Source organism: Bufo gargarizans, chromosome 3, assembly GCF_014858855.1.
Source record: "Bufo gargarizans isolate SCDJY-AF-19 chromosome 3, ASM1485885v1, whole genome shotgun sequence".
NCBI lineage: Eukaryota > Metazoa > Chordata > Amphibia > Anura > Bufonidae > Bufo > Bufo gargarizans.
In genome coordinates, this window is record NC_058082.1 from 196,903,352 (window position 1) to 196,930,783 (window position 27,432).

The following is a 27,432-nucleotide window of genomic DNA, read 5'->3' on the forward strand; positions in this document are numbered from 1 at the left end:
CAACCAGCACTTTCATGTAATCAGCTGGCACCAGGCACTTCATGCATATACTTTGTACATAGCATCCAAGAATTAGCATCTAGTGCTTATAAACATGCTGCATACAATCAGAGGAGGGCCCTCCATATCTTATTTGCATAATTTTAATTGTATATTTAATTTTATTCTATAATTTTTTTGATCAAAAGGAATTTTAGTAGTACTATCGTTATGAGTGAGGATCAAAACCTGACAATCCGAAACGCGTAGATGTACAGTACAGACCAAAATTTTGGACACACCTTCTCATTCAAAGAGTTTTCTTTATTTTCATGACTATGAAAAAATACTTGGGAAATACAATGGACCAAATAGCGGAGGTATCCTATATATATGTGTGTGTGTGTGTGTGTGTGTATGTATATATACAGTATATGTCTGTATGTGTATATATATATATATATATATATATACAGTACAGATCAAAAGTTTGGACACACCTTCTCATTCAAAGAGTTTTCTTTATTTTCATGACTATGAAAATTGTAGATTCACACTGAAAATATGTCATATTCTAGGTTCTTCAAAGTAGCCACCTTTTGCTTTGATTACTGCTTTGCACACTCTTGGCATTCTCTTGATGAGCTTCAACAGGTAGTCACCTGAAATGGTTTTCCCTTCAAAGGTGTGCCCTGTCAGGTTTAATAAGTGGGATTTTTTGCCTTATAAATGGGGTTGGGACCATCAGTTGCATTGTGGAGAAGTCAGGTGGATACACAGCTGATAGTCCTACTGAATAGACTGTTAGAATTTGTTGCAAGAAAAAAGCAGCTAAGTAAAGAAAAATGAGTGGCCATCATTACTTTAAGAAATGAAGGTCAGTCAGTCTGAAAAATTGGGAAAACTTTGAAAGTAAGGGTTATTTGACCATGAAGGAGAGTGATGGGGTGCTGCGCCAGATGACCTGGCCTCCACAGTCACCAGACCTGAACCCAATCAAGATGGTTTGGGGTGAGCTGGACCGCAGAGTGAAGGCAAAAAGGCCAACAAGTGCTAAGCATCTCTGGGAACTCCTTCAAGACTGTTGGAAGACCATTTCAGGTGACTACCTCTTGAAGCTCATCAAGAGAATGCCAAGAGTGTGCAAAGCAGTAATCAAAGCAAAAGGTGGCTACTTTGAAGGACCTAGAATATGACATATTTTCAGTTGTTTCACGCTTTTTTGTTATGTATATAATTCCACATGTGTTAATTCATAGTTTTGATGCCTTCAGTGTGAATCTACGATTTTCATAGTCATGAAAATAAAGAAAACTCTTTGAATGAGAAGGTGTGTCCAAACTTTTGGTCTGTACTGTACATGTTGGATTTTATTCTGCACCCATGAAATAAAGAATATAACGTTTACTACTGCCATCCTGGAAGCTGGATTACCTTATTTTGTTGCTTTAGTCTATGCCTGGTTCCTGGCGTTTTTTCCGGGCTTCCACTGGTAGTGATTAAGGTGAGCTCTGCCACACTCCATTGCATCCTCCTATCATTAAATAAAAGTTTATCCTTTTGCAATACATTGTCCATCTCTGTGTCCCTATATATATATATATTTACAATCGTTTTGCATCTATTTTTATTCCGCATAACACCAAATGTGAGTGTGCCTTCATATAGCTATTTATTCACTTTAATTCACTAAACGGCTTCTACAGTCGTGGCCAAAAGTTTTGAGAATTACATAAATATTGGAATTTGGAAAAGTTGCTGCTTAAGTTTTTATAATAGCAATTTGAACATACTCCAGAATGTTATGAAGAGTGATCAGATGAATTGCATAGTCCTTCTTTGCCATGAAAATGTACTTGATCCCCAAAAAAACTTTCAACTGCATTTTATTGCTGTCATTTAAGGACCTGCTGAGATCATTTCAGTAATCGTCTTGTTATCTCAGGTGAAAATGTTGACGAGCATAAGGCTGGAGATCATTATGTCAGGCTGATTTGGTTAAAATGGCAGACTTGACCTGTTAAAAGGAGGGTGATGCTTGAAATCATTGTTCTTCCATTGTTAACCATGGTGACCTGCAAAGAAATGCATGCAGTCATCATTGCGTTGCATAAAAATGGCTTCACAGGCAAGGATACAGGCAATTGATACTAAGATTGCACCTCAATCAACAATTTATAGGATCATCAAGAACTTCAAGGAAAGAGGTTCAATTTTTGTTAAGAAGGCTTCAGGGCGTCCAAGAAAGTCCAGCAAGTGCCAGGATCGTCTCCTAAAGAGGATTCAGCTGCGGGAGCGGAGTGCCACCAGTGCAGAGCTTGCTCAGGAATGGCAGCAGGCAGGTGTGAGCGCATCTGCACGCACAGTGAGGCGAAGACTTTTGGAAGATGGCCTGGTGTCACGAAGGGCATCAAAGAAGCCACTTCTCTCCAAAAAAACATCAGGGACAGATTGATCTTCTGCAGAAAATATGGTGAATGGACTGCTAAGGACTGGGGCAAAGTCATATTCTCTGATGAAGCCTCTTTCCGATTGTTTGGGGCATCAGGAAAAAGGCTTGTCCGGAGAAGAAAAGGTGAGCGCTTACCATCAGTCCTGTGTCATGCCAACAGTAAAGCATCCTGAGACGATTCATGTGTGGGGTTGCTTCTCATCCAAGGGAGTGGGCTCATTCACAATTTTGCCCAAAAACACAGCCATGAATAAAGAATGGTACCAAAACACCCTCCAACAGCAACTTCTTCCAACAATACAACAACAGTTTGGTGAAGAACAATGCATTTTCCAGCACGATGGAGCACCGTGCCATAAGGAAAAAGTGATAACTAAGTGGCTCGGGGACCAAAATGTTCTCATTTTGGGTCCATTGCCTGGAAACTCCCCAGATCTTAATCCCATTGAGAACTTGTGGTCAATTCTCAAGAGGCGGGTGGACAAACAAAAACCCACTAATTCTGACAAACTCCAAGAAGTGATTATGGGTTGCTATCAGTCAGGAATTGGCCCAGAAGTTGATTGAGAGCATGCCCGGTCGAATTGCAGAGGTCCTGAAAAAGAAGGGCCAACACTGCAAATACTGACTCTTTGCATAAATGTCATGTAATGGTTGATAAAAGCCGTTGAAACGTATGAAGTGCGTGTAATTATATTTCACTACATCACAGAAACAACTGAATCAAAGATCTAAAAGCAGTTTAGCAGCAAACTTTGTAAAAACTAATATTTGTGTCATTCTCAAAACTTTTGGCCACGACTGTAGTTGTGCAGATGATAGAGCACCTCTACCCATATTACAAAACTGGTGAGCCACTGTACAATTATTTTTCTCAATCAGTTGTTAGTTAAATATCACCCTCAAGCAGTCATTTTGTGGACGCAGGTATATGGAAAACCTAAATCACTATTTTGTGGAAGCTGATATATGGCAGGCCTCAATCAGTTGTTAGGTGAAGCTGGTATATCACCCTCAAGCAGTCATTTTGTGGACACAGGTATATGGAAAACCTAAATCACTATTTTGTGGAAGCTGATAGATCGCAGCCCTCAATCAGTATTTTCTGGAAGCATACAAATGCACTATAATATACTTTGTAACGGGATTAGCTCACGGGACCGCCGTCTCCTGGGATAGACGGGCTCTATAGGCACATAAACCACAGTCCAGTCTAAGCAAGTATGGTGCAACTGGCCTCAGCCAGTTTTATTGACTTTGGCAGAAAAATAAAAATTAAACAAAACAGTTCAAAACAAATAAAATACCGGGCCGTCTGGCCACTACGTCTAGACAGGCAGTAGTCCGTAACTATATGAAACTGAGCCGTGTGCCCAGCTCCATCAACAAAACACACAGTTGTTTTTCACTCACACAGCAGGGTTCTTCCCAGGAGCAGAGAGATCAGCTAGTGAGCTGTTTGCCCTTTTATAGCACACTCAGGTTCCAAGGTGATTAGCCACAGTTACCCTGAATACCTGGAGTGGCTAATTGGAGCAGGGACCCACCCAACTCTCCCTGCTCCAAGCAGCCAGGCTCTTCTAACCGGGTTTTTTAACAAAACCCTTGCAAAGAGAAAACCTAGTTTTACTTGCTATCAATTCCATGGCTGCTTTTTAGAATGTATAGGACAGAAACGTAGGTGAAATGTAGACTCCTTCTACCACTTTCCCCCTGGTCCTGTCACAACTTTCTATGTTAAAAAGTATATTATAAGTATATCACACCCCTCTTTGTATCACACCTATCGGAAGCACAACGTTACCAGTCCTTAAAAGGACTTTTGTGGCCCTATTAGCTAGAGTTTCATGTCCCTAAGTTCCTAACAGCCTGTCCCTGCTCCAAAATTCAACTTCTCCCTACACTGGCCAAACACATAATGTAAAATGGCTGCCAGATCGGGTTCTGTTATAGGGTTGGGGGGGATGTCCATGGATGTGCAAAGAAAAAAAGGGGGCTTAGTCAGCACATCCCAATGCGCAGGTGCACATTGCTATGGCTGAAAACACAACATAGAACAAAATATACAATGGTTTTTATCATTTTCGATGCCAAAATGGCCTCTATTGAATCTAGGGACTAGAAGTACCAACATGCATGCAGAGCTAACTAAGCTTTATACTCATGCTAATTTAAAATCAGCCTATGAGGCAAACAGGCTGATCAGGAGTGCGCGACCAATTAGGAGAGTCAGCCACACCTCCATTACAAACTGCAAAGAAAAAAAGGGGGTTAGTCAGCACATCCCAATGTGCAGGTGCACATTGCTATGGCTGAAAACACAAGATAGAACAAAACATACAATCCAACAGCACTCTGCAAACCAAATAAAGTACAAAAATGTATGATATTGCTAATGTTATGCTTATAAATTTGAGATGCTTGGCAAATCATTTTGTACAAAATTATTTGAGCCCGTCGGCCACACGTCAAGGTGATCTCTGTAAGACGGGAACCTAACACTAAGTTCCACCTGTTAAGTGCCATGACAGCGACCATGAAGTTCAGGGCGTGTAGGTACTGCTTACATGCTGGGCTCCCTTTGGTTTTTATCATTTTCGGTGCCAAAATGGCCTCCATTGAATCCAGGGACTACAAGTAAAAACATGCATGCAGAGCAAACTAAGCTTTATACTCATGCTAATCTAAAATCAGCCTATGAGGGGGCCCAGCTTGCAAGCGGAACCTATAATAAAAAAATTTCACATATGGCGCACGCGGGCATCGCCATATGTTTGCATGTTTGGCGGATCGCGAACGCGCAAAGTTCGCCGTGAACCGACCCGGGCAAACCGCAAGGCCATTACTATCTGCGATACACCTGCTTCCACAAAATACTGATTAAGGGGTTTGATATACCAGCTTCCACCAAATACTGATTGAGGCCTGCAATATACCTGCTTCCACAAATAATGCTCTTCTCTAGGGACTTTGGCACAGGGTCATTTTGAAAATGCCACCACCCAGGGGTCTGATAACAGTAACCAGATCAGCCCAAGGAGAATGGTCCCCGCTGTTGCTGCCTACTCCGAGATCTCTAATGTCAGTGTTGGTGAAGGTGACGATGATGACCTGTCGATGGACGTCACGTAAATGCCCACAAGAGAGGAAGAGGAGGGGAGTTCAGAAGGAGAGATGGCATATAGGGAGGAGGAGAAGCAGGCAGAACTCGCAGTGCACAGGAGGCAAAAAGCAGACTGCAAATGTATCTGGAGCGCACCCTCCACCATGCACGATCGCATCTTGTGCTCCCAGGACGCCGGCAGTGTGGCCTTTTTTAACGTGTCAGCTGCTGACAATAATGTTGCCATCTGCAGCCTGTGCTGTCAACACATAAGTCGCGGTAAGAACAACACTCACTTAGGGACGACCGCCTTAAGAAGGCACCTGGCCTCACATCACTGACCCCAGTGTGAGCAACACCATCAGAACCTACAAAGCCACACTCCCGGAGCTCCACGTCCTTCCTCTTCTTCTTCTCCTCTCTCCTCTTATTTGCCATTTTAGAAGATCTTTCACGGTCATGGCTCGCCTTGCTGATATTCAGCGGCGACTCCACTTGCCCGTCAGACTCTTATTTGTGACAGCCCGACGCTCTGGAAATCCACCTTGTATATGCTTGATAGGCTGCTCCAGCAGCAATGTGGCATTAGCGACTACCTGTACGAACTCTGCAGCAGGACAGGTTCTGGGGAGCTTGGTTTCTTTTCACCGTGACAGTGGCTGCTCATGCACGACGCATGCAGACTTCTGCGGCCATTTGATGAGATCACCAAACTGGTCAGTTGCAGCCAGGGCACCATCAGTGACATCGTACCTTACGCCTTCTTTCTGGAGCGTGCATTTCGTCGTGTCATTGATCAAGCCATTGAGGAGCAGGAGCTGGAAGATGAGGAAGTCGCAATGCTGAATAAATTCCCAGGGGGGACTACTCTATCTGAGACCAGTCAGCAGGAGTGTGAAGAGGATTCAGAGAAGGATGGTGGCTGGGGGGAGGAGGAGGAGCAAGAAAAGCAGGCTTTGACTGGGACTTTAAACTTTTCGGGGATCCCTGGTGTTGTCCGTAGCTGGGGGGGAGGAGACCGAGGATGACATTCTCCTGGGCCATGAGCAGGAGCCAGGACGCTCAACCGCTTTAAATTTAGTGCAAATGGGGGCGTTCATACTCCAGTGTTTGAAGAGGGACCTCCGTATAAAATCATAAAGGGCAAGGACCAGTACTGGGTGGCAACGTACGTAAGAACACAAAATGGCGGTTATGTTACCAGCATCACAAAGGGCTGTCAGAATGCAGCACTTTCAGGCCTTGCTTTGGGAAATGTTGCATTCTGCTTTTGAGGGCACTGGCAGAGGAATTTCCACCCACAGAGAAACCGTTGCGGGTACCAATCCATCAGTGCATGCAAGAAGAGGGCAGTTTGAAGATGTGTTCGTCACTTCAGATATGAGATTATTCTTGCAGCCAACCCATCGACAGCCGCCCTCCGGATCCAGCCTCAGGGAACTCCTAGACCGACAGGTGTCTGACTACATCGGGTTAACGGCTGATGTGGATGCACTGAGAAGTGAGGAACCCCTGAACTACTGGGTGTGCAGGCTTGACATGTGGCCAGAGCTGGCACAATTTACCACGGAACTCTTGGCTTGCCCCTCGTCAAGTGTCCTGTCCAAAAGGAAGTTCAGCACAGCAGGGGGATCGTGACCGATAATCGCACTCGCCTAGCTCACAACAGTGTGGACTAACTCACATTTCTTAAAATGAATGCGGCATGGATCTTGGAGGAATTCAACACATGTGACGAGTCGACCACATTTTATTGAATTTCCTCATGACAGCCCACAAATGTCCGCCACCACCCAAATCAAATAACGGTCCCTGTCTTAGGTAAATACAGTGCCATAAAATGCCATTTCTGTTGATTGAATGTCTAATGTTTTAGGCCTCTGAGGAATTCAACACCTATGACGACCATTTGTTTAAACTATTATCATTAGGGATTTTTTCAAAAGGGGGGGTTTCGTTAGCCATGTTTTTAATCCAATTTTATATTTTTAGTTCTTTTAAACATATGTATTTGACCTGTATTTGTACTGGCCTTCAGTAAAATTGATATCCAATGACCGTGTAATCTAACTCAAGACACATACTTGCTTTTTCTTTTCTGTTCGCTGAATGCATAATTTTTGGGGCCTGTAGTCCACTGGCCTGCTGTAAAATTGATATCCAATGACCGTGTAATCTACCTCCAGCCACATACTTACTTGTTCTTTTCTGTATGCTGAATGCATAATTTTAGGGGCCTGTGGTCCACTTGCCTGCTGTAAAATTGATATCTAATGACCGTGTAATCTACCTCCAGCCATATACTTACTTGTTCTTTTCTGTACGGTGAATGAATAATTGTTTGGGTCTCGGAGGAATTCAACACCAGTGACGACGAAGTGTTATCGAACCTAAGAAACGCATCGGGCTGCCTTCCCTGCCATCGGGCTGCCTTCGCAGCCATCGGGTTCCTGTCACAGCAGCGCGGGGACCCAATGGCAGCTCCCTCTCTCCCCATACATCGCACTTGCCGCGGTTAGCCCTGCCTGCAGCAGTGAGAGGGTTAATGTTCCGGCATCAGTGTTTTCACAGATGCCGGCGCATACAGCAGGGGTCCAGCTATCAGTGACTGCCAGACCCCAGCCGCTGATCGGGCGGGCGCAGCTCCTGCACCCACCAGATCAGCCAGCCGTATATGTACGGTCCTTAAGTCACGTCCACCAGCACCGTACATGTACGGTGTGGGTCCTTATGGGGTTAAATTGGCTGCATGGTATATTTTGTAACCATTTCTTCTGGTGATAGCTGGAGTAATAGATTTAACTGTTGGTGTCGACTGAATTGAAATACAGTATTTGTCTTAGTACTGAGAATATTATTACATTGGGAAATAACAATATCTAGAAACTTTATTTCAGTCTTGCTGTGATTTAGGGTGAAGGAGTTTGTTGAATTTAGAGATTCAGAGATTTGCAGAAATCTTTAGCTGAATTTTCATCTTCCTTCCAAATGATGAATATGTCATGAATGTATCTCCTGAAGTACATAATCTTCTTCTTGTAGATGGGATGGTTCCAAATATAATATTCTTCAGATTTACCCATGAAGATATTGGAGAAAGATGGTGACACTCATGCCCTCATTGCGGTTCCTTTGCCTTGGTGGCATATTGTGCTGTTATATATGAAGTAATAATTTTTTTAGGATAAACCTCAGGCCTTCTATAAGAGTTTTTTTCAAACACTGTTTAGACGCCGGACTTAATAAGGCCCTGTGCTGGCAGTGGATCCAGCCTCTACATAACTTATATCCACCGCTGCTTCTAAATGTAAGCCAACTTCCTTGCTGTCTTACAGTTAGACCATTTTCTACACCTAAACCAGGCGTAGAAAATGGTAAATGTGACGGACTTGCCGACCCATCCTGTTTTACGTCTCGCCCACTTTTTTTTTAGACCTGTCGTGAGTGGGGTGAAGTCGTAGTTTGCGGCATAAATTACATTTGGGCCACATTTTGTGCCAGAAATATACAGGTATATTTCTGGTTAATATATGACCCCCTGCATTCCTAAGTTATGTTGTATATTGGAGAACTGAGCGGAGATGACCATGGTCAGCAGGGCACAGTCATCTTGCCATTTGATTGTTTTTAGCTCACATATTAGTTGACTAAAATCATGCAGATAGCTGGGTAATTATTTGACGTAGGATTATAGGGATAGATCCAAATAGTGGGACAGGTTGCTTGTTGCACATTTAGTATTTGAAACAATTGGTCTACCTGGTGGGTTTTCCATGCCCTTATGTATTTTTGGGAGGTGGTAAAAGTATGGTGTATATGGGGATTTTGGTAGTAAGAAGTTTCTTTTTTATATATACTGTTTTTTATTAAGCACTTTTTATTAGGTTATTTTATCTTTTAGTTATTTCAGGATAGGGGTTTATCTAAATTTTCTGGTAGTAGGCTGTGTCGTTTAGAATGTTCTGAGTCTCTTTTTCATAAGCTACATAGTTTTGTGTAACCACTCCCACCCCCTTTGTCACAAGGTTGTTCAAATGTTGTTAGGTTCCATTTGTAACTTAGGATATTTGGTTTGTTCTTGACTTATTTTTTGTATGAAAATTCCCTGACTTTGAAAGAGAAAGAAGTTTGACTTCAGATTTACTGCTTGGTGTTTGTATATTAGTAGTTGGTGGATTATTGTGTCATCTCTCTAGTTTTCAATGGTCTCCTTTGTTGGATTCTTCAAACCCTCTATGTTAAATTGTCTTTATGTAGTCAATTTCCTTCTGATTTTCTGGATGTCTATAAACAAGTGCAGGGGATTTACTCTGTTATAATGGCAAAAGGACAGTACCTTCCGCAGAAGTTTAGTATCGTACTGTGTTAGCTTGTAGGTTAATAGATTAAAGTTTTTTTTTTACAGTGGATCCTGAATCATGTGATTGTTCTTTTATAGGGACCATATTTCCTAATGTAATTTCTCTTTTTTGTTTTCCTACTCCCCGTTTTTGATTTTTTTTTTCCTTGTGCAGGCTTGAAATAAATGGTGATTTGGGGGTCATTTTCATTGGTGACTTTGTGCTCATTGCTTCTCCTAAAAAAGGTTAGTTCTGAGCAAGGAAAAAAAATGTACTAAGGCTTCAGAGCCTTAGTTAGTATTGTTAATAAGGATGGTTACTGGGTCTGTTGTAAGCTGAGGTGGTTCACAGTCCTGGGAGAGCATTGGGTGAATAGTTATACCACAGTCCGTGTTTATATAAATTTTATTCAGGATGAGATTAGTATCTTGTATAGGATTTTAAGGAGCTAGTCTGATTAGATTGGTGGAGGCGGTTTGTAGTTATTCTGATGTATCTCAATGTTTATGTTCTTTTGTGTTTTGTATTGTTGGTATTTTGCCTTCAGGGCCCTAAATTTCTCAAGACAATGGTCTGCAATTAAATCATGAATGGACCCATCATGTTCTTGTTTATTCCTGAGGGTAAATGTTTGGGGTCAGCATTTTTTATTGTTTGTTTATATGTAGATTTATTTGTAGCGTTTGCTATGCTCATCTGTGGATTTAGTATCTCCCTTCTGTATCTGAGAAACCCCTGTACTTTGGTTTATATTTTCATATACTTCATAGTTCATAGTTCATTTTTTTAGTTCAGAGCATATGAAAATATAAACCAAAATACCCCAGCAATTGCTCCAGCGGTGCCAGCCATGAATCCAGGCTGCAGTCCAGGATCCATATTTGCTCTTCAGACTTTTAATATAAACAGCAAGGCTATAGGTAAGCACATTACCTTTGTTAAATATTTTTTATTGTAAGGAAATACCACACATAAGGCGCTGCCTCCTGTCTTTTCTTTCTTTTTTATATAGAAATCAGCTCTCATGTATTCTGATGCTGTCCTGAAAACGCACTGTACTTTACTGCTGTGCAGATACCAACAAAATGATCCTGCACAGTGGTATTTAAAAGACCTACTCTCTCCTCCTTTTAGACTCAGTTAAAAGGGGAGGGGAGGTGTGAGGTCACCAGCATGGAGAGGGGCCAGGCCAATTTAGCAGCAACCAGATTACAGGTAGCTGGAATTCACCACTTTTTCATGCTTGCTCCATCTGCTGGTCCAACAGTTGGAAATATGAAATATTATTATTTAATTTTCCATATTTCTGGACATGTATGAAAAATAAAAGATAAATTCAAAAATATCTAAAAATCGACAAAATTATTTTATCTAAAAAAAAAAAATGGAAGAAACATTCCCTTTAAGGAGAGATCACAAAAGAGACATAACTGTTGCCTAAACCATCATGCGATCAAAAACGTAATTGATTATCCTGGATGTTTATGTTTATTTAGGTAATTTCAGGAAAAAAATGGTTAATATGCTTTTGGAAAGTAACTATTAAAGGTTAATCTTCCCATCCCACCTTTAATCATGGTTATCCCTGTTATTTTTTTATCTTTTGCGTGCATTTTCATCTAAGCCTCAGGGTTAACCTTTTTTATTTTTAAAGTATCACTAACTAACCTATAATAATAATAAATGTGTAAAGCATTTCATCCACTAGTTATGTGTGGAGTTGAAAGAAGGAGGAAGGACCCTAATTGCTAAGGTAGACACACCACTACAGATGCTTCACTACATATAATTTAATAAAGGAACATATGTTTCATGTGCCTGATTCTGACTTCATCTTCCAAGGTATGAAAACTGTAATTATGGTTAAGAGGTCACCTATAGGACTAAGGGAATGTACTGGAGTCTGAGCACTTTAATATGGGACATCTCTTATGATGAACAACAGACCTTCTGAGCCCTAAGAAAAGGTTATTACAGCAACACAATAGAAAAACCTATTGAAAATCAATACCATAATAAGTGAGAACATTGCTGCTCCTGTCCCTGCTAGGCAATTAAAGACAATTTACTAAAGTTGACAAGTTACTGTGAAGTGCGCTGTGAAAATAGTAAGGACCATATTTGTCAAAATGTAGCACTGTACAGACAAGGCAGAGCAAAACCATTTCACAGTTTTTCACAAACGCAAAACATATATTTTAGTTAACTAAATGCTTTGTCTAGGAACTAGTAAGCAAGGCAAATGAAACATAACAGGCAAAAAAAATTGATAGCTATATCTTAAGGGTCTGTAAATTATTCCCATCTTGTGAATCAGTTGTAATTAAATCCCAAATAGCATAATTAATGACTTACTGAATACATTCAGTTTTCCATCGTCAATCTGAAATCTGGACTTTATTCTTTGCTATGTTTACACTTGGCAGCCTATGATTATGGCCACCAAAGCAATACTGCATAGATCTGCACGCCCCACCATCCTCTACTAATCAAAGAGCACATTGCTGCTGTAGCTGTCAAGATCTTATCAGGGTCTCACAGTGAGCTGTTTCTAAGCTACTCTTATCTCTATATGTAAATATACAAATAACAGTGTCTAGTTTAGAGACCGCTCACTCTTGATCTTGGCAGCACCTTTGCAGGAATAGAACAATGTAATTGAGGGATCATGACATCCATGTTTACCAATGCTGGTTTTCACTATCCACAGCCTGCTACACTATTCTTGTTTTTCCACATGCTGCTACACTACCAGCAAAGGAATCATGCACGTTCTGCTAGAACTATCAACCAAAAGCCCACTTCACAACTGCAGGCAAGAGGAGGGAGCTGGAAGAGCAGATAAAGGCAGCAGATAGGAAACCCCTGTAAGATACTGTCCAACTCCAATCCTTTCTTCCTTATATGAGCAATTTAGAAAGGAAGCCATGTGGACCGGAATGTAATAATACATGGAAAGTGATTCTATTCTTTAACTTTAAAGGGATATTTCCATCAGATTATCAGAGTATTTTTTAATTGAATATTATTTCATAGAAATCTTTTTTTCTTTTTTTGAGAGATACGTGACATTCCTTAAATTCGTTTTGGGTCTGATTTGATTGAATGACCATTAGATTTGATTCAGTCCAAGACTACCTCTTGAAGCTCATCAAGAGAATGCCAAGAGTGTGCAAAGCAGTTATCAAAGCAAAAGGTGGCTACTTTGAAGAACCTAGAATATGACATATTTTTAGTTGTTTCACACTTTTTTTTGTTATGTATATAATTCCACATGTGTTAATTCATTAGTTTTGATGCCTTCAGTGTGAATCTACAATTTTCATAGTCATGAAAATAAAGAAAACTCTTTGAATGAGAAGGTGTGTCCAAACTTTTGGTCTGTACTCTATATATATATATGTATATATATATATATATATATACAGTCATGTGAAAAAATTAGGACACCCTTTGAAAGCATGTGGTTTTTTGTAACATTTTTAATAAAAGGTTATTTCATCTCCGTTTCAACAATACAGAGAGATTAAAGTAATCCAACTAAACAAAGAAAACTGAAGAAAAGTCTTTTCAAGATCTTCTGTAAATGTCATTCTAAAAAAATGCCTATTCTAACTGAGGAAAAAGATAGGACACCCTTGCCCCTAATAGCGAGTGTTACCTCCTTTGGCTGAAATAACTGCAGTGAGACGGTTCTTGTAGCCATCTACCAGTCTTCGACATCGGTCTGAGGAAATTTTACCCCACTCCTCAATGCAAAACTTTTTCAGCTGTGAGATGTTTGAGGGGTTTCTTGCACGTACAGCCCTTTTCAAGTCACCCCACAGCATCTCAATGGGATTCAAATCTGGACTTTGACTTGGCCATTCCAGGACTCTCCATTTCTTCTTTTTCAGCCAATCTTTGGTTGATTTACTAGTATGTTTTGGGTCATTGTCATGTTGCATGGTCCAGTTCCGCTTCAGCTTTAATTTTCTAACTGATGGTCTCACATGTTCTTCAAGCACCTTCTGATACACAGTAGAATTCATCGTGGATTCTATGATGGTGAGCTGACCAGGTCCTGCTGCAGCAAAGCAGCCCCAAACCATGACACTTCCACCTCCATGCTTCACAGTTGGTATGAGGTTCTTTTCTTGGAATGCTGTGTTTGGTTTACGCCAAACATGTCCTCTGCTGTTGTGTCCAAATAATTCAATTTTGGACTCATCTGTCCAAAGAACATTATTCCAGAAGTCCTGGTCTTTGTCAACTTTATCTCTGGCAAATGTCAGTCTGGCCTCGATGTTTCTCTTGGAAAGCAAAGGTTTCCTCCTTGCACACCTCCCATGCAAGTTAAACTTGTACAGTCTCTTTCTGATTGTAGAGGCATGTACTTCTACATCAACAGTAGCCAGAGCCTGCTGTAGTTCTCGAGATGACACTTTAGGGTTTTTGGAGACCTCTTTTAGCATCTTGCGGTCTGCTCTTGGGGTGAACTTGCTGGGGCGACCAGTCCTGGGCATGTTGGCAGTTGTTTTGAAAGCCCTCCACTTGTAGACTATCTTCCGGACAGTGGAATGGCTGATTTCAAAATCTTTTGAGATCTTTTTAAATCCCTTCCCAGACTCATAGGCTGCTACAATCTTTTTTCTGAAGTCCTCTGACAGCTCTTTTGCTCTCACCATGGTGCTCACTCTCACTTCAACAGTCAGGAGCACACCAAACTAAATGTCTGAGGTTTAAATAGGGCAAGCCTCATTCAACATGCAGAGTAACGATCTACTAATTATGTGCACCTGGTGTGATATACCTGTGTGAGATCTGAGCCAATTTAAGAGGGAATACATGTGAGGGTGTCCTATCTTTTTCCTCAGTTAGAATAGGCATTTTTGTAGAATGACATTTACAGAAGATCTTGAAAAGACTTTTCTTCAGTTTTCTTTGTTTAGTTGGATTACTTTAATCTCTCTGTATTGTTGAAACGGAGATGAAATAACCTTTTATTAAAAATGTTACAAAAAACCACATGCTTTCAAAGGGTGTCCTAATTTTTTCACATGACTGTATATATACACACACACACTCATATATAGGATACCTCCGCTATCTGGTCCATTGTATTTCCCAAGTATTTTTTCCACATAAACTATAGATAATACATACATACAATATGTCTGAGGAGCAACCAAAAAATGCAGACATTGAATATATGTCAGGAGCTCAAATTCAAGAGATGCTTGATTTATCAGTATCTCGCTCCGTGCAGTTCACACTGCAGTCAGCCATGACTAGAAACTATATCAAATTGAGTTGCATTGGCTATCACTCAATTAGCCCCCAGGAATTCTCATCATATGGTTCTCAATACACCGTCAGATTTATTTTTCTCAGCTGACGATTCTGCCATTACATTAGCCAAAGGCTTCACAAAATCTCAAAAATCTACCCTGAAAAGGCAGTTTTCTCATGACGACCGCAATCCCCCCAAATTTACTGGTGCGCATACATCGCACCCCCTACCCTCCGCCCGTGAGGACGATACTAATACTAAACAGGCTCGGACCACCACTAAAAGGGTGAAGCCAGATTCTTTTGTCAAATATTCTGACATATCCTCTGATGACAATCCTGATACATCAGATAATGACTATTCTGATCTAGATGAGGCCTCTGATTTTGATGAGGACCGTCCCCAGTATTCTACCAGTGCCGAATCCCTACTTTTAGACCATTTTTCAACCCCTCTCTGATAAAGCATCCCCGCTCGGGAGAGTGGGTCCCTAATATCCAGGTCCAAAAATTAATTTCTACATGATTGAACAAAAGCTTGGATCAGTCCTCCCGGAACAAGCTACGGGCCGAGTTCCTACAGCTACCCCTGATATAGACCCATTATTAATTAAATCTTTTAAAATCTGGTAAAAATCCCAAGAAGGGAATAGACTGCTCATTTAGAGGAAAAGGCTTCTATCTCGGGAAATCCGATAGATCCCTAAAAGGATAGGCGCAACGTACCATGTGTTTACTAGGGAACGCTAACGCAGCCCTAAATGCTGAACATCGCAGATCTGTTCTGATGTGACTGGATCCCCAACTGTCGCACCTGGCGACCTCCAAACCCTCGCACCCTACTGAGGGACTTTTTGGAGAACAATTTTTTGAGGAAATTAACAAGTTTGTGGGACTGTTTTTCTCCCTTGATAGGGCACAAAACAATCTGAAAAAAGTCTTTCAAGGGAAGGATTTCAGTCCGGCTGGGAAAGGTAATAGCGGCCGCTTTCCCAGCCGGTCCTATCGAAGATCACAACATCGAGGCTCCTTTCAGTCAGACAGTCCTTTACTGCATGAGTTGTCCAACCTACCCTGTTTTTTCCCTACCGGGGAAGACCGTGGCATGCTAGAGGACTACAGGGATTCTCCAGACCAAGAGCTTCTTCTGGTAAATTCCTCCTTATTTTTCCCAAATACCATTACGAGGCAGATTACAAAATTTTCTCCAAAATTGGACTACAATTTCTTCAGATTGTTGGATTCTAAACACTGTTTTAGGTTTCCACATAGACTTTGTGTCACCTCCAATCCAGTGGAGCCTTCCGCATCCCATACATTTTTCTTCAGAAGATTGATCACTAATAGATCTAGAAATCAAGGAACTATGTTCCAAGAAAGCTATAATCCAAGTTCCTCTACACTCATCCAGATTTCTCAGCAACCTCTTACTTGATGGAGGTTTTCGCCTAGTGATAAATTTACACCTCCTAAACAACTTCGTCCAATACAGACATTTCAAGATGGAAGGAATCCATCTTTTGAGGGATCTTCAGGATGATTGGCTAATAAAGATAGATCTGAAGGATGCTTACCTTACAGTCCCAGTTCATCCTTCTTTTCAAATTTACCTACAATTCCTTTGGAACAATCAGAGATGGCAATTCACTTGCCTTACATTTGGCCTTTTTTCAGCCTCTTGATGTTTTACCAAACTCCTAAAATCCGTGGTGGCTTCCCTCCGGTCTCGAGGTGTCCATCTCATCATCTACCTAGACGACATCCTCATTATGGCAAACTCGATTTCTCTGCTTAGTCTCCACATGCTTTGGACCCTATCTCTCCTAACGAATCTTGGATTTCTCATCAACTTCGAGAAATCTGTCCTTTCTCCTTCCCGAGAAGTGGATTTTTTGGGCTTTCCAGTCAACACCAGCTATGTTGAGTCTTCCTCCCAAGACGCTGAAGGTTATCCGGAGAGATTCGATTCATTCTCAACAAGAATTTGATTTCCCTTCGGACAATCGCTCGAGTTGTTGGCCTTCTTTCAGCTTCCATCCAAGCCATCTTCCCAGCTCCCTTACATTACAGAGCACTGCAACGTCTGTAGATCCAACATTTGAGGAATGGATTAGGCTACTTAGACGAGGTTCTTTGGTGGCTCCAGCACGTTGAGGATTCGAATGGGAAGACGATCTTCAACTCCAATCCAGATCTGGCTATAGAATCGGTTGCCAGACTTTCAGGCTGGGGTGCCGGATGTGGATTCAAGTCCACTGGAGGAAAGTGGTCTCCGTCCGAAGCTTACCTACACATCAATTGTCTGGAACTCTTGGCTGGGTTTTTCACCCTCAAGAGCTTTGCATCCGACAGATCTCATTGCTGCATCCTCTTTCGTATGGACAACATTTTGGCTGTCCAGTACATCAATCGCTTGGGAGGCACGAGATCAAAAATTCTTGCCGATATTGCCAAAGAATTTTAGCATTTTTGCCTGGACAGAAATATTGTGATCAATATCTCCCGGGTCTATCCAATGAGATAGCAGACTGGAATTCTCGTTACCTCATCGATTCAAGCAATTGGCAATTAAACCCAGAAATCTTTCCCCTCATTAACTCTCTCTGGGGTCCTCTTCATATAGACCTATTTACGTCACGTCTGAACCGTTATATTCCCCTCTTCTTCAGCCGGCGTCTTGACCCCGAAACTTCGGGAGTGGATGCCCTCCTCCAGTCCTGGCCTGGTGACCATCTTTATGCCTTCCCTCCCTTTGCCCTGATACCCAGGGTCCTTCTTCAGGTTTCTATTCAGATGTTGACTCTTGCCCTAATCACTCCATTATGGCCAACACAATCGTGGTTCCCACAAATTCTGGAATGCTAACCCAATCTGTGTATGTACTGTTTTCTATAACTGAACCAGGTACCTACCAACATACAGACATTTTCCCCCAGTCCAAGCATTCTCTTTTTATGCACCACCTTTTTACGTGGCATAATATCAAATGCTTTAGAGAAGTAAAGATATGACATCTATTGACTCATCCTGGTCAAGTCTACAACTTACCTCCTCATAGAATCTGATTAAATTATAAAATAGTTCAAATAATAATTGTCACTCTCTCTGGATTCACAACAAAAACTTTTGTACTTAAAATAGTACCACTGAACAAAGGACTAGAGAAAGTCCCGAACACGTTAGATAGAGGAGGACCCCCAAACTTTTATGCGACTGTATACCAGGAATTTACAATACATCGGAGCGCTCCGCAATTTCGAAGACAAAATCTGTACCTGTGATTACTACTGCTGCACAGCTTACAAATAATTATGGCACCCAGCTGACACCATCCCCCAGCGTACGAGAGAAAACAGAAACTTCGTACTGAGGTAAGATCTCTCCAAGCTTCGTGACACGTGAAACGCCACAGCCGGCTTGCAATTTGAGATCCCTCAGCAAGAAACTGTAAGTTAGTGCGCATATGGGGTGAATATAAAGTCGATTTTGCCATAACAGGAGAAGGATTACAGCTAGTTTTAAAAGGTACCTAGGCTAATTTATCAAAAGCCTGAATGTTCGTGAACATTTTGTGAATTATCTATATCGGATACGTTCATTACAATACAAACAAGTGGTATTTAAAAGGGCACACATAAAACGGTTCTGTTATGGATATAGACCAACAGAGGTTGGATTTTAGTGTGGAAGCATTGTTGCAATAATCGCATGTTGTAAGAGATACAAGAGTATTATCATGAATACAATATTTGGAATATACAAGGATTGTTATATATGCCTATTGCGAATATTTTATTCTGAATATATTCATTCTGAGTATTTTATTCTGAATATACAGGGATTTTTTTCAATGCTTTTATTCTTCTGTTTTAGTACCGATTTATCTAGGTGTGTACACAATTTTATAAATTACTGGTTTTATTAGGTATTTACTGTTATAGTGGGATTGCTTTTATTAATACATTTACTCTATTTCAAGTACAAAAGTTTTTGTTGTGAATCCAGAGAGAGTGCCAATCATTATTTGAACTATTTTAAACTGTGTGTGTGGGTGAACCATACTGATTTGAGCACCTGCATCCTGCTGGTGAACAGGTGAGCCACCCTATTTATTCCAATACCTGATTAAATTATAAAAAAAAATTAATCGAGATACACCAAGATAGCATCTCACAGAAAACCTTCAAACTGTTTATCCATGACAAATATTAGACTTACCGGCCTATAGTTACCAGCTCTGTTTTAGACTCCTTTTTGCATTTTCTAAGCGCCAGTCCTGTGGAACATTCCCAGTGTGTCTATGAGATTACTTAATTCTCTTAGGATATGGGGGTGTATGCCATCTGGACCCGATGATTTGTCTATTTTAATCTTTTTTGGTCATGGGAGTTTACTTTTACACTCTGCATTGCATCTGACAGTTCATTTTCCTCAGTGAATACAGTGGCGAAAACAATATTTAATAGATCCACTTTCTCATCATCGCTCTCTATATCTCCTCCCTAATCGCTCTGCAAAGGGCCAAAACATTCAAATTAGACTTTATACCATTTATATAATTGAAGAATATTTTAGGGTTAGTTCTACTCTCATTAGCAGTGAGCCTCTCTGTATCCAGCTTGGCTGCTTTTATTTGTCTTTTACATTTTTAATTTTTTTTTAACTTATAATTGTTTGATGCTTCCTTGCCACTTTCCTGTTTTAGTGATTTAAATGATTTCTGTAATTTATTGCTCCCTTTACATTTTTATTTATTCGCATAGTTTTTTTTTCTTCTTCACCCTTTATGGGTTATGTATCTATCACAATTAGAGTTTATGAGGGTTTCAAAAATATCCCATTTTTATTTTGTAGGTGCATCAGAAATCAGAATGGAAGCCTGCCCCTGCCTAATCTATCAATTTATTGTAAATGTATCTATTACCTCACTATCTATATTTGGTTTTACACTCTCTCGTTCTCAGTCAGACGTCCTTTATCTCTAATGTTTATCCCCACAAAGCAGGAGCATTTCCTGATTGTGCTGTTTTAAGTCACTCATAACTATACTTCCTCATGATTGGACATAGTGCCTGCAAGGCACTATGGATAAACTCCCGAGATGCTGCCCAAGGTCAAGAGATTCTTCTTCTCTGTCTTCTGATTTTCAAAATGGTGAAAAATTTGTATGAGGCGAATCATAAATGTTTTGAATTAACTGAAATTGAACTGTGACACTTCCATTCATAGGAAATCAAATTATACAAATTCCCTCCTAAGATGGGAGAGTAGTCATCCTCTCCCACTCAGGAGAGGGATTCTGAGGGGGCAGTATCTTCGGCTGAGGAGAAACTGCTCAAACAAACAGAAATTTGTCACCCAGGCAGCTGACCTGAGGACGCGGTTTCAACAAAGGGCATATCCCGACCATGTCCTCAGGTCTGCTTATAAGGCAGATTTGTCCCAACACAGACCTTCCCTACTGACCCCTAATCAGCTCAGTAACCCAGACGCTAAAATGTTACGTACCATTACCACCTTTGATAGGGGATCGAAACATGTGAAGCAAATTTTTCAACGTCACTGGGAAATCCTAAAAATTGACCCCGATTTAGAGGAAGTGTTGGACGAATACCCACAGATCACATACAGATAGGGCCGCAATCTACACGATAAGCTGTTCCACAGCCACTTCTCTTCCATCGTGACACATCCAACATGGTTGCGGCCCGAAATCGTAGGTTGCTACAAATGCGGGAATTGTGTGGCATGTAAATATATACAGACCACCAAATCTTTCACAAGTTCCGTCACGGGCAGAACTTACTCCATCTCACAGTTTATTAATTGTAAATCAAAGGGAGTGATTTACCGCATCCTTTGTGAATGTGGGATGGAGTATATTGGCAAAACTATACGTGAGTTTTGAAGGAGGGTAGGTGAGCACCTGGGTGATATTTCACACAAAAGAGACACCCCAGTGGCCAAACACATACACTCAATACACAATAGTAGAGCCCAATTAGAATTCATGGGCATTGATTTGGTTAAACCCCCACCCAAGGAGGCGACTGGGCTAGGAATCCTCTCCAGCACGAATCACGCTGGATATTCTACTTAAAAACATCTGCCCCTCTGGGTCTTAATGAGAAACTCAATTATGGCTGCCTCATTTAAGCATACATCTTTCACCTTAATTCTCTCATTGTGTAAAAATTTGGGATTGTCATAATTTTTTGATTGCACAAAATCTGGGATTATCAACTAGGTTATTTTCCCCAATTATTATCATCTTGTGATTCATTAGATGGCCTCAGACATTCCCCTTTGGGTCTGGTTGTCGATTATCCTGCAATAAATGCCATCATTCCTTTATGGTCTATAGCCATAATGTTACTATGAACGTGCAAGACTTGTGCGCCTCACGTGGTTTCCTGTTTACCTGTATCCAGGTAACCACTTGCACCGCCTCTCCCTATCTAGCTACTGGCCGTCCGTCCCACGTGCTCACGGTGTTGGCGTCTGGCGTCATGCGAGGCGCTCGTGTCTGACATCACACGCCGATGCTAAAGGTGGGGGGGCATTCTTTTCAGGAGAAGAGTGGGCAGGTAATATTTAAACCCCACTGGTTAGGTGTATCATCGCAGCTGGTAGATTTCTTTTTTCCCCCAACCATAGAGGATCTGCCATATATAGAATTATCATATCCTCCTGACTGACCAGCATTGGATCACAATCTCCTTTGCAGATTTGCACCCCATCACCCCAGGGTGGCAAACACAAGTTTAATTACTTAATCCAGCTATTGACTCTTTTTCTTTGTCCTTTTTGTACTTATTCCCCTGAAGAGTCGACATAGACAGAAACGTACCCCGTCTGGAGGTCATTAGGAATGCATTAACTGGTTACGCTCATGATTAGATTTAGGGATCAGGCCTGAAATAGGGACAGGTATCTGGACAGGGTCGCCCTTATTGGGGAGGGTGCTCTGTATAGATAGGCAGAATGAAACCAGTCCCCTTCCCCATTCATAGGGTTTTATAGGGCACAGCTCCGCATTGACTATACAGAAGCCACCCAATACTGCGACTTCCCATCCGGCTCATACCTGTTGTCCTTGAACATATCTACCTGGACACCTTTTCTGATCCCACCATCCTTATTGGTCTGGTAAGACTGCTCGCACCTTTCACCAGGTGGAGCAGGTTTATATTTACTCTACCAGTGCTGGGGTACCAGGCTTGGACCCCTTTTGTTTTTTAGGTATTGGATCACAGTGGTGTGTTAGTTAGTTAGTTGCATACTGAATTAAAAGTTATGTTTTAGATACTGACACTCTCCCCATTGGGGGCTTATTTGCTGATTGATATTGGAGTGCTGTTTAAGCCTACAAACGTTTAGAGCTTTCAATTGTGTTGAATTAGCTGAAATCCAAAACTGGGAAATTCAGAACAAATCCAGTTTGTGTGGAATCAATTCGGTCTCATCATCGCTCTCTATATCTCCTCCCTAATCACTCTGCAAAGGGCCAACATTCAGGATTAGACTTTTTACCATTTATATAATTGAAGAATATTTTAGGGTTAGTTTTACTCTCATTAGCAATGAGCCTCTTTGTATCCAGCTTGGCTGCTTTTATTTGTCTTTTACATATTTTTTTTTTTTTTTACTGTTTTAGTGATTTAAAATATCCCATTTTGTGACTGCTTTTTTTTACAGGTGCATCAGCAATCAGAATGGAAGCCTGTCCCAGACTTTAAGATGAGGTTCAATGGCAGCTTTACTTGAATAAACGTTTCTTCAAACAGTTTCAGGCTTTGTCTTGGTTCCAGCAGGCTTTAGCATTAAACTGGCAGGCAAACTCAACTCTGCTATAACTGTTTCTCTATGACTCTGCAGTACTGACATGCTGGCTGTATAACTCAGCTTCTTTTGTATGCTGCACTTCTTCTCTGTAGTGTGACTCTAGGTTATGCCAGGGAACTTTCCTCCGGGCTCCTGAGGCTTCAAGCTTTGGCCTCCATTGCTAGCAGAGCTTAAAGTGCTCTGGCTGGCTTGGGCACATCCAGCAGAGACGTGCTCCTGCACACACTTTCCCTAGCTGGGGGTAAACTAGACTGGAACTAACTGGTCCCACCCTTCCTGCAGGAAGTAGGACAAGCCCACTTCTCTCCAGAGGGGGGGTTAGAATGGAATGGGAAGTTCCACTCCCACTAAGTACAGCTCTGCCATGTTTTCTGCCACCTGCTGGTGAACCAGGCACATTACATGAACATAACAGTTGCAAATAGATTAGGAATGCACATCATGGAGGACCTGAAAAGACATACATGAGATGACATTATATTAGCCCATTCAAGATAGTAGCAGGGTACAGTAGTGGTAACACCACTCTGGGGTGTTACACTTGCAGTGCTAAAATTCCAAGCAAAGAGTAAAATAAACAGCCAATACAAGAAGTAGATTATTTGGAGTACTTGGGAGAACATGCTCAGCTCCTGAGTGAGGACCATATTTAAATACCCAAAATCTGCCATACAGGGGTTAAAAACTGCACATTCAATTTTGTCATCTATTTTTCTAGTATCTATCTATCTATCTATCTATCATTCGATTTATCTATCTATCCTGTCTATTTGTCTATCTATCCTGTCTATCTTTCTATCTATCTATCTATATATTTATATATCACATATCTAGCTATTGCAATTTTACCTGAATCAGCAGAGTATTACTCAGTTGTCACTCATACTCGTAAAATGTAGATTACAGGACATTCATTTAAGCAATTTTCTACACTGAAAGAAAATCCCATAGGAATAGTGATACACTTGATTTATGACAGTAATTACATATAAGTCAGTAATCAGATATTTTACTTATGAATGTCTCAGCTGTTTTAACTGAAAAAAAGACTTCACGAGTTTTTGATGGATATTGTACATTGAAAGAAGTCTTATTCCTAAGATTTAAACTATCACTTGCCAATATTCATCTGCAGTGGTGTTATAGAATCTATTGACAGAATAATGTATAGCATGGAAAGTGGCATATAAGTAGTGTTTATATATAACTAATGTGTATAACCTCACATCCCCATTCAATGCTGGCCTTGATTACTAAAATAAATGTTTCACACCTCACAATTTTTTTTTCTTTTTTTATAATAAAAAAAACACATTGTAGCCCCATACACACACATTTTAAAAAATATTTTGGGGATTAAAAGCCTAACCTAGAGCCTTATATTAACAAATCTAACTAAAAGGATGTGAAGCATTCATACACGATATGCCATTTTCACATCAAGAAAATCACCAGAATTGAGTAAACCAAAAGTCTCCATAATCCAAATTCCATGGAGTCAGCAAGCATCCCGATAACGCACAAAGGGTGATTAGATTACAAACTCCCTAAGCTATGAGAGAACACTCCTCTTTCATTGTTATCAGGGATAATAACAAGAAAAGATATAGAAAATTATGCTTCTCAAATATTATACCTATGTTATTACTGTATATTTGGTATCATTTAACGATTCTGGGCTGTAATGAGATACCAACAGAGCAATTTACCTTATATTTTAGCCAAGCATTTAAAGTCCTGGCATATTGCATACTGTATGTCCTGGGCAGGGAAAGGGTTAAACTACACAGTCCATATTCAGTATAGGGAAAATGGATGTGCTTTTTTTTAACTGAACATTGCCAAAGATAGTTTGGAAACACATATACAGCGAAATGCATACCTCCAATATATGGTATTAGCAATTGTGCTATGCATATAATTATATTTCAGATATGCTTATTTAAAATATTTGTATTTCATATCTTTTCCTGGTAATCCATGTTTTTAAATTCACTAAAAATCACATGAGGATTTTAATGCCTAAAATCCACTGTGTACAATCCAGAAACCCAGAAATGATAAGACCTATAATGTCTCATGTATAGAAACTATATAATGCATCGATATATGTTATATGCAAATACAAGAAGTCTATACATACATATATAAAGTACAGCATACCAGGAAGTATGACAACCCTTTAAAAAAAAAAAAATGTTACCCATAGCAACTAAATGGATCTAATACCATACCCCAAAAATAAGCCCTGTACCATTATTCCTCATACTTTTAATTTTAGAGTTGGCATTATGCATTTGGGTCACCATTAGAGAAGAGCGAATCGAAGATGATGAAGTGGAATTCATTCCGAATTTCCGGAAAAATTTGTTTTGCACCAAATTTGAATTTCCTTGAATCACATTTTTTCCTAAAATGGCTGCTTCACGTGTGAGGACATGGAGAAAGGAACTCTGGGATGGCAGGATCACCCATAATGCCATGCATGCAGCCAATCAGCAGCCAGCCGGCCCTGTGATGTTACAGCCCTATAAATAGTGGCAGCTATCTTAGATTCTGCCATTTACCAGTGTACTTAGTGCAGGGAGAGACAAAAAGTGTAATAGCAAGCGATTAAAATATCATATGCACCCCAAAATAGTGCCAATCAAACCATAATTTTATCCCTCAAAAATGATACTCTACCTAAGACAATAAACTCCAAAAAACTATGGTTCTCAGACTATGGAGACACTAAAATATAATTTTTTTTTGTTTCTAAAATGATATAATTGTGTAAGACTTACATAAATAAAAAAGTAGGAATATTAGGTGTTGCCGTGTCCATAAGAACCTGTTCTATAAAAAATATCACATGATCTAATCCCTCAGGTGAACACCATAAAAAAAAAAAAAGAATGTCAAAAAAGCAATTTTTTGTCACCTTACATCACAAAAAGTGTAATAGCAAGCGATCAAAAAAATCATATGCACCTCAAAATAGTGCCAATCAAACCATCATCTAACCCCTCAAAAATCATACTCTACTTAAGACAGTTGCCCAAAAACTGAAAAACTATGGCTTTCACACTATGGAGCCAATAAAACAAATTTATTACATTACATAAATAAAAAAAAGTAGATATATTAGGTTTCGCTGCATCCGTAAGAACCTGCTCTATAAAAATATCACATGACCTAACCCCTCAGGTGATCACCGTTAAAAAAAAAAAAGGCAAAAAAGCCATTTTATGTCACCTTTCATCACAAAAGTGTAATAGCAAGCTGTCAGATGAAAGTTGTAAATAACAAAAAATAAAAACAGTGCCAAAACAGCAATTTTTTTATATCACAAAAAGTGTAATATAGAGCAACCAAAAATCATATGTACCTTAAAATGGTACAAATAAAACTGCTACCTTATCCCGCAGTTTCCAAAATGGGGTCACTTTATTGGAGTTTCTACTCTAGGGGTGCATCAGGGGGACTTCAAATGGTACATGGGGTCAAAAGAATAGTCTAGCAAAATCTGCCTCCCAAAAACCATATGGCATTTCTTTCCTTCTGCGCATATACCAGTTGCCCCCCCAAAAAAGTGATTGAGGCAGGGGTGTGATATAGCAATAATATACTTTCTATATAGTGCATTTGGGTAGTGCAGCATTTGTTTGCGGTTTTGCTGCGTTACCGCAGGTACACAGAGTGACAAACGCCATTGGAATAAATAATTTCTATTGGTGTAATATAACAGTTGCCCCCCAAAAAAGTGATTGAGGCAGGGGTGTTATATACCAATTATATACTTTCTATATAGTGCATTTGGGTAGTGCATCATTTGTTTGCGGTTTTGCTGCGTTACTGTAGCTACACAGAGTGACAAACGCTGTTGGAACAAATAATTTCTGCTGGTGTAATAACCCAGTTGCCCCAAAAAAATTGTGATTGAGGCAGGGGTGTGATATACCATTAATATACTTTATGGTGCATTTGGGTAGTGCAGCATTTGTTTGCGCTTCTGCTGCGTTACCGCAGCTACACAGAGTGACAAACGCTATTGGAACAAATAATTTCAACTGGTGTGATATACCAGTTGCCCCCCAAAAAACTGATTGAGGCAGGGGTGTGATATACCAATAATATACTTTATATATAGTGCATTTAGGTAGTGCAGCATTTGTGTTATAATTTCAACTATTATCATTAGTAAAATTGATATCCATTGACCGTGTAATATACCTCCGGCCACATAATCAGTTAAATTTTTCTTTCCGGTGAATGTGTAATGTTTTGGGCTTGTAGTCCAGTGTCCTACAGTACAATTTTTATGCATTGACCGCATAATGTACCTTGAGCCACATAATCAGAATTTCTTTTATGTAAGATGAATGCCCGTACTCCCGTGGCCTAATATAAACATTTTCTAGGTTCCAACAGGGCACATTTCAGGGAATTTCTCTTTAAGA